This window comes from Lepisosteus oculatus, chromosome 14 (genome assembly GCF_040954835.1).
Source record: "Lepisosteus oculatus isolate fLepOcu1 chromosome 14, fLepOcu1.hap2, whole genome shotgun sequence".
NCBI classification, from domain to species: Eukaryota; Metazoa; Chordata; class Actinopteri; order Semionotiformes; family Lepisosteidae; genus Lepisosteus; species Lepisosteus oculatus.
The window spans coordinates 10,542,424-10,560,581 of NC_090709.1; the positions used below are offsets into that span (position 1 = coordinate 10,542,424).

Consider the following 18,158-nt stretch of genomic DNA (forward strand, 5'->3'; position numbering starts at 1 on the left):
CCTTACTCGACTGTCTTTCAATTATGTTTTCTTTGAAACCTTTTTGCATCTTTTAAGTGCTTGCGATTAAATTACGAATAGAAAAACAGCAGTACAGTTGATGTTCATGGACCGATGCACACAACTCCAGTAATAAAGCCCTGTCTGTAAATATTGTAGAAGAACATTAAAGGGCGAAACAACGCTCCAACCATGGGAATGGTAACAAGAAGGATCGTGTTTTTATTTAATATGTGCTTTTGAATTGCCTTGTCAATACCCACAGGCTTTAGAGATGGACCAATTATTAACAGTGGTGTTTGTAAACAAAGATGGAACATGTTATTTCTATACCAGGAAGAAAGGAGCAGACTCTTAAACTTTAAGAGACAGAAACAACACCTCATCACAGCTAACATTAATTAAAACAACATCGTAACAGAAGAGTGAAGCCTTGAGTGAATCAAATTAGTTTTTGTTGGTCGTCTGTGTCTTCATAACTTTGTAGGTGAGAGAGAGGATTGCGAAAATGTGCAGGTGGTTCTCAGATGTGCGTTGGTGGTATAGGTTCCTTCAAATAACTGAGCCAGTGCATCCCCAAATCTTTTCAAGATGATCTGTGATTTCTGAGTTCTTGACGGATTCAGGCTCCTTCTCAGAGGTCCTTGCTCGCCAAATAACTTTGCATCTGAGGAAGAGCACCACGGAAAAAACCCAACTCAACAAGCGAGTGCGTTGGTTGCTCTTGCTCTTCATGCAAGGAGCTGTTTTTTTTTCCTCGTAATAATCATTATTAACCAGAAACAGCAGCACAGGTAGGTCGCATTTGTGATTATGTCACTTCTCTGCTTCAGCAAGGTCAATAAAAGACTCTGAAAGTAGTAAAGCAAAACTGAACTCAAAATCATATTAGGAATTCTGAGCGATATCTCCATACAGGTAATCCAATAAGAACGTTGAAATATTTGAATATCATCTATCTGTAGATTGCGCTGCTTTTTACCCAGAGTAAAACTATTGGATTGAAGGAATGCTAACCACTGGGTTTAAATGTATAGTTGTTATTTGGAGAAATCTGTAAACTCGTGATCGACAGTGCTGATTATTTTCCGGAGACGGAGCACTGATGACCTATCCGAGCTAATTGATAAAGCCCACCCAGTGGATACTCTAGCAGAACGTCAAAGAACATTCACCTTTGTACCCAAAGAAACCACAGGAACAACATCAGGAAGCACAATCAATTCCCCTTTTAAATCTTTCCTGTAAGGTATGCTATGTGAATTCATGAAGTTAATCCTCTGATCTCTTTTGATCACGAACAAAGTACTTCTGATGGAGAGCTATGTTCAAAGATTTAATAAGCTTTACCCCTGCCAACGATTCGGCGTGAAGAATTAAAAGTTTCACAGACAAAAGCAGCTCACCACCACAGCCAATATTAAATGTACTGTACTTGCCGGTACACTATCATGTGCACTGCCTCAAAAGTGATCTTGGCAGATGTTGTTCCCTACATAAAGCTGAACTTGCCAAAGAGAATTTCTGTTGAGAAAACAAAATATTTTTTCTGCCTTGATGTTAAGCCTGTCTTTTAGAAAGTCTATCTCTAAACACCTCCTGCAGCCTAACAAAAAGCACTTTTACTGATCGTATTACAGGTCTTAAAATATTAACATTTGGCAGTGGTGGGATTCGAACCCACGCCCCCAGAGAGACTGGAGCCTAAATCCAGTGCCTTAGACCGCTCGGCCACGCTACCTTCCTCCATGTCCATCTTCCTCACATTGCTGGCTTGGACTGGGGGGCTTCAGCTCTTGTCGTCGGATATAATGACATCATGACATGTGGAAGTGACTGCACCTTCATCTTCCGAGATGCTTTCAATAGCACAAACGCTACTTTCACCGGCACAAACATAGCAATAGCGAAGGAGGTGGGTTTCATCCTTTGTGCTGTTTGTAGGGGCACAACTCTACGGTGATCTACTGACTTGAAGAGCAAAAATCAAAATCCTCTGCTACTACTATTGCTTTTTTCATAGTTTCTTCAAATCCTTCATTTGAACGTCGATTTTGAAGGATATTGATGATAATACCACATAAATTGTGGTTTTCTTGTGATCGCCAATTTTATTCAAATACCAGCCTTTTTTACAGTTCCTTGCATGTTTCACAAGGTATAATAGCCCTCCTCGCATCCTCAGCTAACATATTTTAAAATTACAATAGATTATACAGCATGCATGTTTACATTTATATTAAAATTAAAGTAAATATACAAGAATACATACAGTGCTAACCCAATAATTCTTGTCAGGTTCTCCAAAAAATCTGCGTTGTTATTTTAACATGTTTCAGCTGAGGGTGCAACAGGAGTATAAATGAATTTTCCCGCCAGCCATTCAAAGACCAAATTCCATGAGTGAACATTATTTTCTCAGAAGTTGCCGGCATTGGACTTTGCCGGTGGTATTGAATTATGTCCACAACTGTTGTAGTAGTTCCTTCTTGAAATTCGACACGTGCAAAGCACTCGTAATATCATAGGTGTTAAAGTTCGCTGAGTCTATTCGAGTCATGGTGTGTATCCCTGCCTATCATTGGGAGACGGGTAACTTTTTTACACTCAGATTCCAATCTTCAATGCTTTGTGTGAGAGCTTACATAACTTTCATTTTCTCACAATTTCTGACGATTGTTCCAAAGGGGCACCCTGTCAATTCCGAATACTTTTCAAAAATCTGCCTGCATGTTTGATTATTGTCATTTCATTTAGAAAAAGTTCAATATTGATCATAACTAAAGAAAATAATGATCACGAACAAAAAAGGGATAAAGATGCAAGTCGATCTTGAATCAGAGCTGGGTGAAACGGGCTTCTGTTCTGATATGGTTGTATGAGAAACAGGAGGAATCGCCAATCTCCTATAGAACATGAGTTGAATCAGGAGTGAGACATTTAGTATACTCGTGCATATGTCAACGCCTGACCTACATCGTAAAACTAACATTAAGTTGTCAGAGACATTCATTTATATACAAACAAGAGACAGACCAAGTAATAATTCTACATTAGTTCAGGTGGGTAAACCTGAACTAACTAACTAATAAACCTTTTAATAATTCTACATTAACGTGTCCTACATTGATCAGACTAATTGACATGGTCTGATTCAGAGCCTGTGCAGTTCGTGCTAATTACAACAAGGACAGTTCTGATCCCTCATCACCGAACTGAACACAAGTTCAGCTGTTCTCCAGTTTTGTTACGCATGGTTTTTCATTGCAATTGAGTTCAGAGCTGGAGCTGATCTCCAGACAGTACAGTGTTTTGGGTTAGTTGTCGAAATTCGCATGAGGCTGCAGACAACTTACCCAAAGTGTTTTCTATAGCTTTCAGGTGGAGTTCATTTATATAAAACAACGTAAGTGGTATAAACGCAACAAGCCAGACGGCAGTCCAACTTATAATTTTCTGACGCGAGGCCTGACGCGTTATTCATTATGCCACTGACCCTGCTATTGTAGTGCTAAAAAACACGTTTTCTACATTTATGTCTGTTCACTCTAAAAACTCTAAAAAGGACAAAGGGTTTGTGTGTCCCGCTAAAATTCCGCTTCATTTCGAATGCAAATAAAAACCGTTTTGTTCCAAGAAATCATAGATTTGTCACATCCTTCATACTATATTTCTCTCTTGTATTAGTAAAGCATTTTGATTTAAACTGAACAATATATGAAAGGTTTCATCTATACACTTACACATAATAAGTATACGAATAAATACTCGGAAGAAGCCGCAGCTCAGGTATTAGAGAGATTTAAAATCGGATAGGAGGATTTAGAGTCCAGACTGCAAACCAACAGCTTACACAGGTCTTTTATAGAACCCTTTTGATTTCCTCTACTTTGTCCCTGTGATGTCATTGTCCTGCTCGCAGCCGAGCCCGACACACGTCTGGTTTCTGTCGCTTGACGCACACCCTGCGGTCCATGCGGGTCCTAATATCCCAGTACAATGAAGGGGACACTAAACTGTAAACAGGTGCCGTCCTTCGGCTGAGACGTAAAACCGAGGTCCTGACTCTCTGTGATCATTCAGGAGAATGGTGGTGGTGGAGGGGAGTCCCCATTACCTGTAAAGCGCATTGAGTGGAGTATCCAGAACAGCGCTATATAAGTGTGCGTAATAATAATAATGATTATTATTATTATTATAATTGTAATGTAAAATGCAATAAAAAAAAAAATATCAAACTTTGATTCAAAATAGATTAATGTAAAAACTGATAAAGCTAATGCTTTTTTCAGGGCTATAGCTGTAGCTGCGAGAAGGTTAAAAGCGCACAAGTGATCTGTCTTTCGTCAAAGTAATTGCCGGAGCAGTAAGACGCAGAGCACCATCCAGCAGCTGTAGACGATGTTCGGGGAAGAGCTAATTCTGTTTTTAGCACAGGGAGTGAGAATGAGCTCAGTCCGGCTCCGAGCAGAATCCATCCTGGTTTGGTTACAGTGCGCCTGAGGATCTTTGGATCGCAACGTAAAAAAAAACAATTGCTCACATCGTGTGACTTCCACGACAGGAAGGAAAGATATCACTTAAAAAAATCAGAACTGAAGATTTGGATCCTGGGCCTCAATTTGATCAAATTATTAAAATAATAATTATTAAAATATCAAATTGTGTTTCTGCAACATTTCGTGCACAGTACGCCATTTTTATCTAAAAATAAAACAACAGTCACAACGAGAGCTTATACGCAGTCTGGGGTATATTCCCCTTTTATATTTTTGCCACTTTATATCGAACCTGTTATACTCCCAGAAGTGCACAGTAGCTTGTACAAATGTACAATTCACCACTGGTATAAACAGATGTGTGCCCTGTTTGCCTTTGTAAGCATTTGTTTAAAAAATAAGTTCACAATACGATAAAAACACAGAAAGCACAAACTTCATAATACAACGATACAAAATCAATACCAAATCATTATGCCAATTAAGTACCTATCCTTTGAAAACAGAGAACACCTTTATATCTACAAAAAACTTGACATTTGTATGTATTTTTGAATTACAAAGCAGACAGAGTAGTCCCTTAATTCAAAGATCGGATCTTGGCCAAAACAAGACAATCAGACGTGGGCTGAATTCGGAACAGGAACCTCTACTTCGTCGTTTATTGAACTTTTGATAAATGTCTGAATGAAACAGATTCGCTTTTTTAACTCTTTGATTAAAGTACACAAAAAGCACCTTCCTTCGAGCCGGAATCGAACCAGCGACCTAAGGATTCCCTACTGACTCCACTACAGTCCTCCGCTCTACCAACTGAGCTATCAAAGGGATGTCAAGCAATGCTCCCTAGCACATACTGCCCAATGTAGTGAAATGTTCCGGGTGATTTAAATCCCACTTCGACATCAAGTTTCCAACTCGTTTCCTTAGTCTTGTTTACCTTGAATTTAAGCCACGAACCAGGATTCTACTGTATAAACTTCCGGGGATATTACAAAATGTTTGATGGGGCATCAATCATTCCAGGCGGAAATTGACTCCTTTTTTTTCTCGAGGGATCATATTAAACATTTCATTAGTATCGAGAGGAGGATCACCATGAGACACAAAACAAATAGTTTCTTTCTGTCTTTATTAGAAAGTAGTGTTTGTGCTACATTCATAATATTTTCGTGGAAATAAAGAAGTTTCGAAATGTGGTTTTGAGTTAAATATTAGCGTGTTCATGTATTAGTTTGTGTTTGTCATTACTATATATATATATTGCCATGTTACTAGAATTTGTAACTGAAGTTTACTAGTTGTGTTTTTTATGATGGTTAGACATTTGTTGATTACAATATTGTATATAATGTATAATTTGAATTACATATTTTTCAGGTGTGAATAGTTGTATATTTTAAGAATAAATTTCTAAAATAAATCATTGGCTTTATTTACTAGTTTCTACACCTATAAAAATCTTTCTTTGATGTATAATAGACCTTTAACTATATATGTATAGTAGTCTTCTAAATGTATCCGTATAATAGAACTACAACCATTTATGTATAATAAACATATAATCAATTTCATTCTAGACCAGTTACGGAGCACAGTTACACGTCTGGTATGCATTCAATAGTCGTATATTCTACATCTTTTGCCCACTGGGATGTGCCGATTTTAACTTGGCAAACCAAGATACACATTTTCTAATGAAACCTTAATTAAAAGAGTTTGTTTCTCGAAAGCGTGTTATGTAAAAAAAGAGAAAAACGAAAATATATGGATGGTAATCTTTCAAAGCTGAAGATTTTACTTTTGAAAAATTGACATTTTATGTACTGTATGCAGATGCATTCGCTGGTTTTAGAACTTTGCTGTACTTCCTGAATCATTTTCAGTATTATAAAGTGGGTGTAGATTTTTCTTTCAGGTTAGGACGCGAGTGTGTACATGTGTTTGATTTTCGTTTCACTGATTCTCATTGAAGATTTGGGAATTAACGACGAAAGAATCAGTTGCCTCGGAAAGCAGAAGGTTTGGTTCTCAACGATATTGAAGACACGCCCATGTAGAGCAGCGGGTGATGATTTGTGCTATAAAAGACCAAGTGCTCAAAGTGACGTCTGCGTTTACCGTTTAGACTTTTCATCTCGGGCGCACTTTTAGAAAGCAAAGATAGAGCAGTTGTGTTGAATCACATTATAACAGCTGTCAGCAGAGTGGCGCAGCGGAAGCGTGCTGGGCCCATAACCCAGAGGTCGATGGATCGAAACCATCCTCTGCTATGTACACTTTACGCACGATTGATAAGCATACCATCAGTTTAATGAAGTGCATTAAAACTGTTTTTTTCTCTCGTGTGTATGAAAGCTTCACACTTAAGGTACTCTTTCATCTTTACCAATAGCAGATGCCCAAATGTATCTTTGGTTGTTCTGCGATCCTTCATAGTTTCCTCAATTCCTTCAAATGAACATCCATATCAAAGCAATTATGTATATATATATTACAATTAAGGTACATATTAAAAATATCAACGCACATTTGTATAATGCTCATTTAATAATGATTGTCAAGGATTGTCAAGTTCTCCAACAAATCTGTGTTCTAATTTTAAAATATTTTTGCTAAGGATACAACGGGTGTATAAATGAATTCTCCCAACAGCCAGTTAAAGAAAAATTCCACACGTGAAGATGGTTTTCTTGGACATTGACTTATGTACTTATTTGTTTACTTGTTGTAGTTGCACACGAGTAAAACACAAAGATTTCCTGCCACATTCAAGAGGGTTTGCGAAGAAATCCCTTCAATTTTTAGCGGAGATTTTGTTTACATCATCACAATCTGAAGCACGTCCCTGAGTACGTTTGACCCACCAGCCCTTTGTTTAACAGCTGCACAGGGACACATTCCCGTTGCTTTTCACAACTCACATGTTTGTAGTTAAAGAAAATAAAATACTGTCATTTTCCTGCCAGCTGGCAGTATTTCTTCTGCACTGACCAAGAGTAACCAAGAAGTTCATTTCATCTTTCGCAGACTGTAATCTACAGAAAAGGAAGTGAATACTTGTATTAAGCTAAATCAAGCCGACAGAGTTGCACTGCTGTTGTTTTTCTCCACTTTTCGTTAAAAGGAGAAAAAATCACTGGCATTTTTTGGAAGCATTTCTTCTGTCCTGAGAAGCAAGATTTGTATTTTATCTTTCAGAAGTTGTATGAATTTCTTGAAGTTCAGAAACAACTTGTTCCAGAAAAGAAATTAACACTTGCTTCAAAGTAAATCAAGACGTCGGTGTCTCTTGCTGTGTGTGCTCTTATCTGTCCATCTCTCTATCCTCTTCTCTCTGGCAGTCTGTGTAGAGTATCTGAAGGGGATGTAACACCACTTGGAAAAGAAAAAAATTCTCAGGAAAATTCTCAGGCAGAATAAAAAATCATTATTCTCTTCTCAGTCAGATTCACAGCTCAGACTCACACTCAGACAGGATCTCAACTCCGTACTGCTCTCTATCCTCACAATCCAGAACCAGAAGATATTCAGACAATCAGTGCTGCTACATGAACAATATCAGACAGAACAGCCTGGACTCATGTCACATTTCCCCCTTTTATCTTTCCTCCCAGCCCTCTTAGAGACATAGAAGAGCTCCTGGTTCTCCTCTCTGTGAACTGGGCTCAGGGGTCACTGATCTGGCAGTTGTGGGCTCTGTTCCAGGTCGAAAGCAAGAAGGATCTATTAACGCTTTCCAGGACTTCCAAACCCTTCAGTATTACTTTCTTTACTGTATGTCAGCCTCCCAAAATGTTTATAAATGTTTTATGAGTGTGGAATTATCTTATTATTTATATACAGTATTTATGTAATAAACACCAGTAGTGACACTATGATCGGTATATTGATTATTTGTAGCCTATGGTCCGATGGTCGTGTCTACAATAGTGACCATTTGACCAGTCTGTAGCTCTGAGCAGTGGGACTCAGATCACACAGAAGACCCGCCTGTGTGTGATTCCATACCAGCCCTGGGATTCAGCTACTCTCACAAATGTCTCACAGACCGTCTTATAAATTTACAATTAGATGAAGTCATGTAACAGTTTTACAGATAATTTAAATAATCAGACAGCAGTTTTGGCAGTGGATACATCTCCACATGGGAGAAAGGAACTGAAATATATGTGCTCACTGTAAAGTAGGAAGAGGTGGTCAGACAAGCAAAACAACTTTGCAGATAATGTGAAGTGACATTGTTTTGTGTCAATCAGCTCACAGATTTCGCTTCATGTGCCTTAAGCTGTGCAATTTGTGTGGTTGTTGAATGAGATTGATTTCTTCACAAGCCCAGTCAATTGACAGTGGAGAGCTTGCCGACACACACCTTCATGAAGACTCTCTTCATTGTCAAGTCGCCTCCTTTGCATACAATAGTAGCACCGACACTAAGAGAAAGGATGAGAAATAGCGTTTATCAAGCGATTGCAGTGTTTGTTTGACTGAGGATCCTTGTGTGCTGAACTGGCCTCTGGAGAAGTGTAGTGCAGTAAAACAGAAGGTTTGTGTCACTCAAGATTGTTACAGAACAGAACAATACAATTACAATACTTTTATGAGAGTAAATATTACTGGTGCATCACAGTTCTTATAATGGTGAAAACAGGAGCACCTTCTCTACATTTTTGACTGAAGTATTTAAATGGAAAGAAATACTATCACTATGCAATTCATAAATGCAATTGACCTCCTCTAAATGTTCTAGTTTGATGAAACAATGTATGGAATTAGGTGACAATATCGGAATTAATTCAAATGCTCAGGATTAATTTTCAGCAACAAAAAAAGTGCTCGGAAATATTTTACAAGAATGAAACCTTATATTCACCTAAATAAACATTCACCATCTACATTAGCAGAGAACAGTAGGACAGAAGGTTAGTGTCACTGGACACTGCAGCAGAGAGGCCGATCTCTTCTCCCTCATTATGCAGGCTTACCCACTCATGATGAACTGTCCTCCAGCGATACTCAGCTGCCATCATCGACTCAGACATGACGTTCATGTACATATTATACCTTAATATGGCACTGCGTTACAATAATTTGATCAAAACAACTGGTGAAAAAAAAGATAAAGACTTTGTCCAAAAAAGAAGCATTTATACCTTTCCTCTCCTACCAGCCATTACAAGTCACCTAGTTTTTAATTTAGAGCTAGATTAAAGCTCTAGTCTCTTTGGGGGTGTGAGTTGGAATCCCACTGCTGCCAAATATCTCCAACTATCTCAGTGTTAAGAAGCAAAAAACACACATTTGCTGCAGAAGTAACAGGAGAATTTGTGCCATTCAGCCTCATAGCGTGATGTCATTTTCTCAGGCTCATTTTTAGATGCTTGTGATCGAATCTATGATTCTTATGAGTGTGCCCTCCATAAAGGTAGCACAGATATAACGTGCCAAGTTTTCAGAGAATCGCATTAAATACAGGTCAGAAGAAGGCGACAAAGTGTCCGCTAGGCAGTTCAGCTATTTCAACGGTGTTCTCTGTTGTTTAGGTCCAGAATGACACCCGTTACAACCAGGAAACACACAGTGTCAGGCATCAAAAAGACTTCCCAAAACCCTGATCCTCTCCTTGATCCGGTGATGGCATCCAGACATTTCCTGCAACAAAGCCAGGATACGGTCTTCAACAACACGAGTGAAAGGCTAATTCCCAGCCTTTGCAATCCTTTGCAAAGAAGGACCGCATGTGCTCAGTGTTAAATGCGCTGTTCATTATTATTATTAATAATAATAATCTATACATTATATAGTGCCTTTAAAGGTGGCTTTTCAAAGTGCTTTACAGAATGAAACCAATAAAGTTAAAAAATACACAAGATAAGCAGGATGAGAATACACAGTTAGAGGAGACAATAGATGGTGGTATTAAATACAGTAGGAACAGAGGGGTAAAGAATAGTTCATTAAAGGCTCTTCTAAAGAAGAGGGTTTTGAGTCTGGATTTGAAGGAGTTTAGAGAAGGTGACTCTCTGATATCCTTGGGAATAAAGATCCAGAGCTTTGGTACAAAACAGGAGAAGGCCCTGTCACCCATAGAGTGTAGATGGACTGGGGGACAGATAGGAGACCAGAATTAGAAGAGCAAAGGTTGTGAGGTGGGGAGTAGGGCAATAACCCAGACAGGTACTGTGGTGTCAAGCCATGGAGAGCCTTATAGGTGAGCATGAGGATTTTGAAGTTGACAGGAAGCCAGTGCAAGGAGTCCAGGACAGGAGTAATGTGATCACAGTCCAGTGCTAATTTCTTTCTTGTGGCTGCTGGTTCATTTTCAACTGTGGACTCTTAAGAAGTCCTTTATTTGACTTGATCAACACTAATCCCTAGAGGATTTTGAAAAGTTGAATCAAAGTGATACATGACTCTGGTAGGACTCGAACCCACAACCTTTGAATGACTTCATTCTATCAAAGCCTAGAAGTCCAATGCGCTCTCCATTGCGCCACAGAGCCAACCAATACATTGCTATATAAAACAGCTACAGAAAGCTGTAACTCATGCTTCTCCCGTTGTCTTTAAATTAAGCTCCATAAATATTGACAATGAGTGGCCTGTTGTCTACGAATAGATACCGCTGGGATTCACACCCAGGGTCTCCTGGTTTTTAGTGAGGCGTCTTAACCAGCTAAGCCATGGTGCCAAACCTGCTAAATGTTATCCACAACTTCAACCACCTGTGAGAAACGGGCAACTGCAGTGTTACGCCTGCTGGCTCAACAGATAATCCTTTTCGAAGTTTAAGGAGAGGATTTCTTTGTCAATTCAATTAAACATTTTAGAAATGCTGAACGATTGATGTGTTTCACGCGCAGAAATATTTTATCGTTACGTACTTTTTCTGTGCAGTAAGTTCTCCTTCAACTCCGCCCAACAACAGAGGTCATTTTTAATACAGGAGTAAAGGCACACTGCACATCAGCAAAACATCCCGTACAGGTTTAGGGAGAGCGACATCAGTGATTGGAAGGTTGGAAGTTTCGGGTCACTTTTTTATTATAGATTCAAGCAGCCTTGAATACCTTTTCAAGAAACATTTCAGAATCCCAGTCACGTCCAGTATGATTGCTACACAGGTCTACAGTATACAATCAGAATACTGTTTGTGCATTATATAAAACACACCGCCCAAAGCATTTCTAAAACAGGAATTACATGTTTCTGAATGGCCCTCCTTTATAAATAAAATAAAAGGTCTGAAGCCTGCTCCAAAGAAGCACTTTATTCAGAGCTGACAAAGATGTGATAGGAAACATCTCGGAAAATGAAGATGCAGTCATTTCCACGCGTCGCACAACAAGAGCTGAACCCACCCGACGTTCTCAAGAGAGTAAGGTGTGAGGAGTGTGGCTGGGTGGTCTAAGTGCTGGGTTTGTGCTCCATTTTCTTCGCTGGGTTAGGTTTGAATCTTGCCACTGCTAAGTGTTGGTGGGTTAAGACCTTCCTTCTATTGCGACGTCAATGGGTAAAAGCTTTGCTTGGCAGTCTGTCGAGAGACTGAACTAGGTGTTTCAAGATAGTCTTTGTCAGCTTAACATCAAGGCATAAAAAAGCCTCATTTTGTGTTCCCAACAGCAATGCTCTTTGGTCCCTTCAGCATTATGCAGGGAACAACATCTGCCGTGATCACTTTTGAGTCAGTGTGAATCGTAGTGTGCCGCAATTGTTTTTAAAATTGGTTCTGTAGTGTAAGAAAAACCGGCCGTTCAGGGACGCCAAATATGTAACTGTAGTGGCTCTCTGAAGGCACCAGTTCTGTAGGGTTTGGGCATTTACTGAGACAATTATTTATTGTAGCAGTAAATCACAAAGTTGATTCTTTTGATGGCTTTAGAGTCCAACCATGCGACATAACTCAAACAACGCACACACACAGGTGCTAATACACGAGGATACATTTATTAATACATAGAATATGCATGTAAACCTAACAGATCTTATCGAGAGGGTTATCAGAATACAAAAGATATATATTCAATCAGTTACAAAGTGTTACACATATCAAGAGGACATACGTTCAGTATATCATTCATTAAGACCGTTTCGTAAAGTGAACTTGGTTACAACTTCTACATTAGATACTCAAAACAAGTACATAACTCTTAGGAATTAAATTGATATCAACTGGTTTGGATAACAATGGAATTCTCGAGCTGTAATGCAGTGAAGTTGAATACTCATCCAATTTCTGGGGATTCAGATCTCCTGCGGGCACAAACAAACAGTTGCAGGCTGTTGCTGTCCAATCCGCGCTCTCTGGCTCGGTGCCAGGCTGTGCTGTGCGGCTTGTGACGGTGCACTGCTGATGCTCACTGTTGGCTTTAACTAGCAAAGTTTGTGCACAGGAGAAAAGATGACTGTGGGTCCCAGAAAGTCAGGAAGAGGACCGGTTCGTTCCTGATGAAGAGCTAGTTCTGAACAGTGATTCAGCTGTCCACAGTTCCGACCTGTTCACGAGGCCTGCTGCTGGTTACTCTCTGGCAACCTCCACTCTAGACTCTTAGAACAAAGGAAAGTTCTGGCACTCGGACACACTGGCCGTTCCGTGGTTGTCCGAGCTGAGTCTCAGGATGGTCAGGAGGCACGCTGCAAGAATGTCCTGCCCTTGGGAGCCTTCTGCTCCTGGGCCGTCCTGCCCTGGAATTCTCCTTTGAATTCCCTTTAGAACAGTCCACAGAATCCTCTCCAGAATCTTACTGAATCTCCCTGAATCTTACTGAATCTCTCAGGCTCTCTGTGTTGCCTGTTTTTACCTGGAGGAACTTCAGCTCGTTGATTGGCTGAAAGTTCCATGGGCATCAGAGTCCCACGTGGGTTACTCGGCCCTACCAGCCCCTGATTGGTTGATCAAGGTGAGATATGAGTCACTTACTCCTGACACTTAGGAATGCAGTCCAGATGTCCAACTGGCACTCCCTAGACAGATAGGCACCAATGGATGACCATTGATCATGATAGCCAGGCTTAGCTAAGTGCATCCCCCTTTGGGAGCTGTCCTTATCAGGAACCTTAAATCAGCCTGCATGAATAGTTTCTCTGTGGCTGCACCACAGAGATGAACAGAGAAATGGGGCCTCATTTGGGAAGGCTCAGAACACTTAATTCTTTCTTATTAATAAGCCTCTCCGCTACAGTAGGCATGGTGCATTTGTCTGTGAAACTTGAATGCTGTGCTTTTTCACGCAGAATCATCGGCAGGAGCAAAGCTTATTCAATCTTTGCGCACAGCGCTCCATCAGAAATACTTTGTCCAAGTTTTGAAGAGATTGTGGGATTCTCTGCACACGCTCACATCGCGTACCTCAGACAACACCACCATTCGATGGGAAATTGATTCTACTTCTTGCAGTTGTTCCTGTGGTTGTGATAGTTACAAAGTTGTACTTTCCTCCACCTTCTGCTATAGTATTCATTGGGTGAGCTTCATCAATTGGCTCAGAAAGGTCAACTGTGCTTCGGAAAAAATCAGCAGCAGTGTCTTTATTTTGTCGGTGAGTATGGCTGTCTTTTAAAGCACATGAAAAACACGAGTTTGTGGATTTCTCCAAATAGCAACGAATTCAGTTGTGCAGAGCCTTACTGCTTTCAGAGGGTCTTTTACCGACGCTGCTGTAGTAGAGAAGTGACATAATCACAAACGCAACCATTTGTACTGGCTGTTTAACTAAGTATTAAGCTTTTTTAACTATCACATGATTTTAACTAATTTAACATCATCTCCAGAAGAGCACCTCGCACTGCTCACTGAGCTGATGTATGTGCCCATTTCTCAAAAAATTAAATATCATCTGAACTGATTTTTTTCTACTTTAAATGCTTTCCTACTCTTTTAATATTTCAGTAAAATCTTTTATTTTGAAGTACTTTCCATTGATATTAATCCTAGTCCTGATGAATGATTCTGGGACATGGTGCGTCTTGAATAATGTTCTTATAGGTTTCAGTTTGGAAAAGTGCGCTCTCCAGAAGCTACCGAAACCTCTAATGGTCACACAAAGCTTAATGCAATAGCAACGTTTGGGGTTGAAAAAGAATATAACTTGCTATGAATATGAACACTGTTCCAGGAGGCGTGTAAGGACTATTTTGGCTCAGATCATCAATTTACCTTACATTTCTGATCCATTAATATCGCTATTGAATGCTAAAGGTAGGTCCTGGCAATACTTCTTGAGATCTTCTTTAGAAAAATTAAAAAAATATATATTTCCAGTACTAAACAAAAAGTAAAAAATACTGATTACGTGCAACTGATAAAATCTCTCTTCCAGGGACGTTGTAGCTACATGCAAATTACAATGGAAAACTTTATCAGCTTTAAAAGTTTCTTTTGCATTTATAAGACGATCAGCATGACACTCAAAACATACCTGTATTCAGTAAGCGGTGAGTCTGCTGGCTGAGCAAGTTGCCTCCTCTACACACAATAGCAGCCCTGACGCTAAGATAAATGAAAAGAAATTGCTTTTATTGGGCACTTTTCATATCCGATGAGCTTGACATCTCCCAAGGGCGATGGAGTTTTTTTGCGACACTGCTTTTCCCTTTTTTCTTCTTTCTGTACTCTGATGGAAAAAAAAAGAGAAATCATGTAAGGGAAAAATGTATTTTTTTCATGGAGAAAACGTGCACCAGGAATGTTTTGTTTTGAAGAAGTGATTTAACATGATACATGACCTAATTTACTAGAGTAAATGCTCACACTGCAAGGTCTGCTTTACTACAAGAGAGAAGTAGAGTGAAAGATGTCATAATTGCACTGCGTTGTTGAAGAAAACATCTTTTTCTTTGAATTCTAAATCAATCAGAATTTCAAAGTGAAAAACAAACCCTTTGTCTGTATTAAAGAGATGATATTTTAAAACTGATAAAAATGTAGAAAACACGTTTCTCACTTAGAAATTTAGGATGGGATTATTAGTATTACTAGTAATTACTAGTTGCAGTGCTGAACTCACCATGGTGCAATTCAGTTACATGATTGGCCAGTGGTTTCATGGATAACGCGTCTGATTTTGCATCATGAGATTGGAGGTTCGACTTCTACTTCTACCGGGTTCGTGTGTTTTTAAATCAGGCTCCTCAGAAATAGATGTCCATTATGTGAATGAACCGCACCTGAAAGCAAACGTTGGTCGGGTTTCCTTCTTTCCAGCATGAAATAGCAAATCGTTACAAAAGCACCAGCTAATGTCCAATTAGCATTAGTCATTTTAATTAACATGAATATACTGTAAGGTCTTGGTACATGGGATTGGATTTCATCCACAATTTAAAAAAGGGCAAATTATATTTATAGGCTTCAGACACATTTTAATACAAAAGTGACCTAAAACTCTGTAACTTTCAGGTTAGTTTGAACCTGTAATGAAAAAGGGGCCTGAAACTTACATTCTGTGATGTAACTGTCTCTAAAGTCGGACGTGACGTTTCACGGATGTGCGGTGTGCCTTTTCTCTTGTCATGTTCAAAATGACTTGCTGTGTAATTTCCTGAATGCGTGTCCTGTACTGCTCTGTTATTTCATTTAGATTATCTATGTGGTGTACAGATAAAACCAAACTGCATGGTCTAATTCCTGGGTTCGGCACCAGCTGAACCTGAACATACATCATCCGATCTCAACATGATTTGAACACACAACCTTTTGATGTGGTATCAGATGCACTACCATCACACCACTCCCCATAAGTGCTTTTAATTCCCCCAAGGAGAAAAATATTTTCTCCTGTGAGAAGAGCCGCTCTTCCAACGAGGGTCTCTTCTTCCCAGACCACAGATTATTTTTCCTGTCCGGCTCTCACACAGAGAGCAGACACACTGTCTCCACTAATGTGTTTACTACATCAATAGATCTGACCCCCTTACAGCCCTGATATTCCTGGACAGGATCCCATATTGAGCAGTATTTCTCGCGTTCTGAACTTACAGTGTGTACACAATGTACTTTATACACAAAGTAAGTGTTTTCGTAACTCTTGGACGTTTTGTCAAAATGTTACTGGCATGCCAAAATCGCCCCCTCAAATGAACAGTCCCACCCCCCTCAGTTTTGGATAAAAAGTTTTTGAACACTTTCACTTACTTAACTTGAGCCGTAAAAAATAGTTGTACTTTGTCAATGGTCAGATAACTACACTAACCCTGAATTCACAGTTACTACATCAGACTGTTTGATGTGCAGGAGGGCTGTCTGTCCAGGAACAGCACGTTACATAGTGTCTATGTTTTGGGGTGTCAACATTATTACGACCTTATTTGCTCAGGTGGACCAATGCCTTGCAGTAGTTTATCCTTATACTTACAATCGTTATATAACTAGGACTGTAGTTATAGAAGTTTGTACTTTCTGTTGGTTTTACAATGATTTCTTAATGATTCAGAACCTCGTTACCGTTGATGTTGTTGCAAAAATGAACACATATGGTTGATGCTCCAGGCAAAAATAATCACGTGAGTTCTGATGAACGTGGAACTGTTCTTCATCACTAAATACCAGATTGCTTGTCGTTATCTTCTAACATGAAATACTAATCAGTGGCATGCTTGCGAGAATTCACTTGGATGGTTGCAATCGCTCCGTTTAAACCGAAACATCACTACCCCCTCAGGATTTCAGACCTCCCCCCCCCCTACAGATCATTCCCCTGGCGCCAGTCCTGGGTATAATGATGAACATAGCTGCCTTGCAAGCAGTGAATCTGGGTGTGATTCCCACCTGACCCATCGACAAACCTTTTCCAATGAATCTTTGATCAATTTAAAAAAGTCTTGAAGCTGGTAGGCTAGGGAAGAAGCACTGTTTGAGTGCACTGAGGAAAATGTGCTACTGTGCTGTGCTGCTCCAGTAGCGCAATTGGTCAGGTTGTGGTGCTTTTATAGTGGAGTTATACCGAGGTTGTGAGCTCAATCATCACGTGGAGTATGTTCCGTTTTCAGCTGCAGAAACGTGCTGTTGAATTTATGTCGGTTCTTGTGTTACTTTTTCCTCTCGATGGAGCTGTATTAATGCAGGCACACCTGCTTCCATGTCAAGTTATTTTATCGTTGCTTACAAACCAACACACTGCAGACACCTCTGATATTGTCACTGCTTGTGGGCCACGTGTTCCTGCTGTCAGCCTACCATGATCATACACCTATAGAAATATTACTGCTGTAGTACAGGAGCGAAGAAACAAAACGAAACCACACCAAGTTTAAAAAGGTCAAAATGTGTCAAAGCCCTTCCTCAAGGAGAATGGGGTTCAAACCTACTTGTGCAGAGTATCATGTATTAAGAGGAGATTGCCTTAACCACTAGGCCACCTCCATACACACTTCAGCCCCCTCCGGACATGAGTTGCCTCTTTCCCCATACTCAAGGGTAATTTTCCTCTTCCACCTACAATTTCAACATTTACCTTGTGAGATGTCAAACCACAGAGCCTGTGCTGCGCTTCAGTGTTAGCTGTAGTGGACACCCCATTGAACATAAAAAGCATATTGAACTCCTTGGACACAAGCCATTTCTCGTCACTTGCTCAGCGAGCAGGCTCAGCACACACTGAATGCAGGTGTCTCAGAGCAATTGAGATGTGTCCAAGTGGCTGTAAAAGGGATATCTGATGC

At 39.8% G+C, this 18,158-nt stretch overlaps 3 non-coding genes across 3 annotated transcripts; all 3 read right to left on the reverse strand.

Annotated features, from left to right (window-relative positions):
- Positions 1 to 1,659: 1,659 nt before the first annotated feature.
- trnal-uag (transfer RNA leucine (anticodon UAG)) lies at positions 1,660 to 1,741 on the reverse strand. The gene has a single exon. It is a non-coding gene; the product is annotated as a tRNA-Leu (tRNA).
- Positions 1,742 to 5,239: 3,498 nt separating this feature from the next.
- trnay-gua (transfer RNA tyrosine (anticodon GUA)) lies at positions 5,240 to 5,327 on the reverse strand. Its single transcript is given in 2 exon segments — positions 5,240 to 5,275; positions 5,291 to 5,327. It is a non-coding gene; the product is annotated as a tRNA-Tyr (tRNA).
- Positions 5,328 to 10,909: 5,582 nt separating this feature from the next.
- trnar-ucu (transfer RNA arginine (anticodon UCU)) lies at positions 10,910 to 11,002 on the reverse strand. Its single transcript has 2 exons — positions 10,966 to 11,002; positions 10,910 to 10,945 (listed from the first exon to the last, which is right to left on the reverse strand). It is a non-coding gene; the product is annotated as a tRNA-Arg (tRNA).
- Positions 11,003 to 18,158: the final 7,156 nt, after the last annotated feature.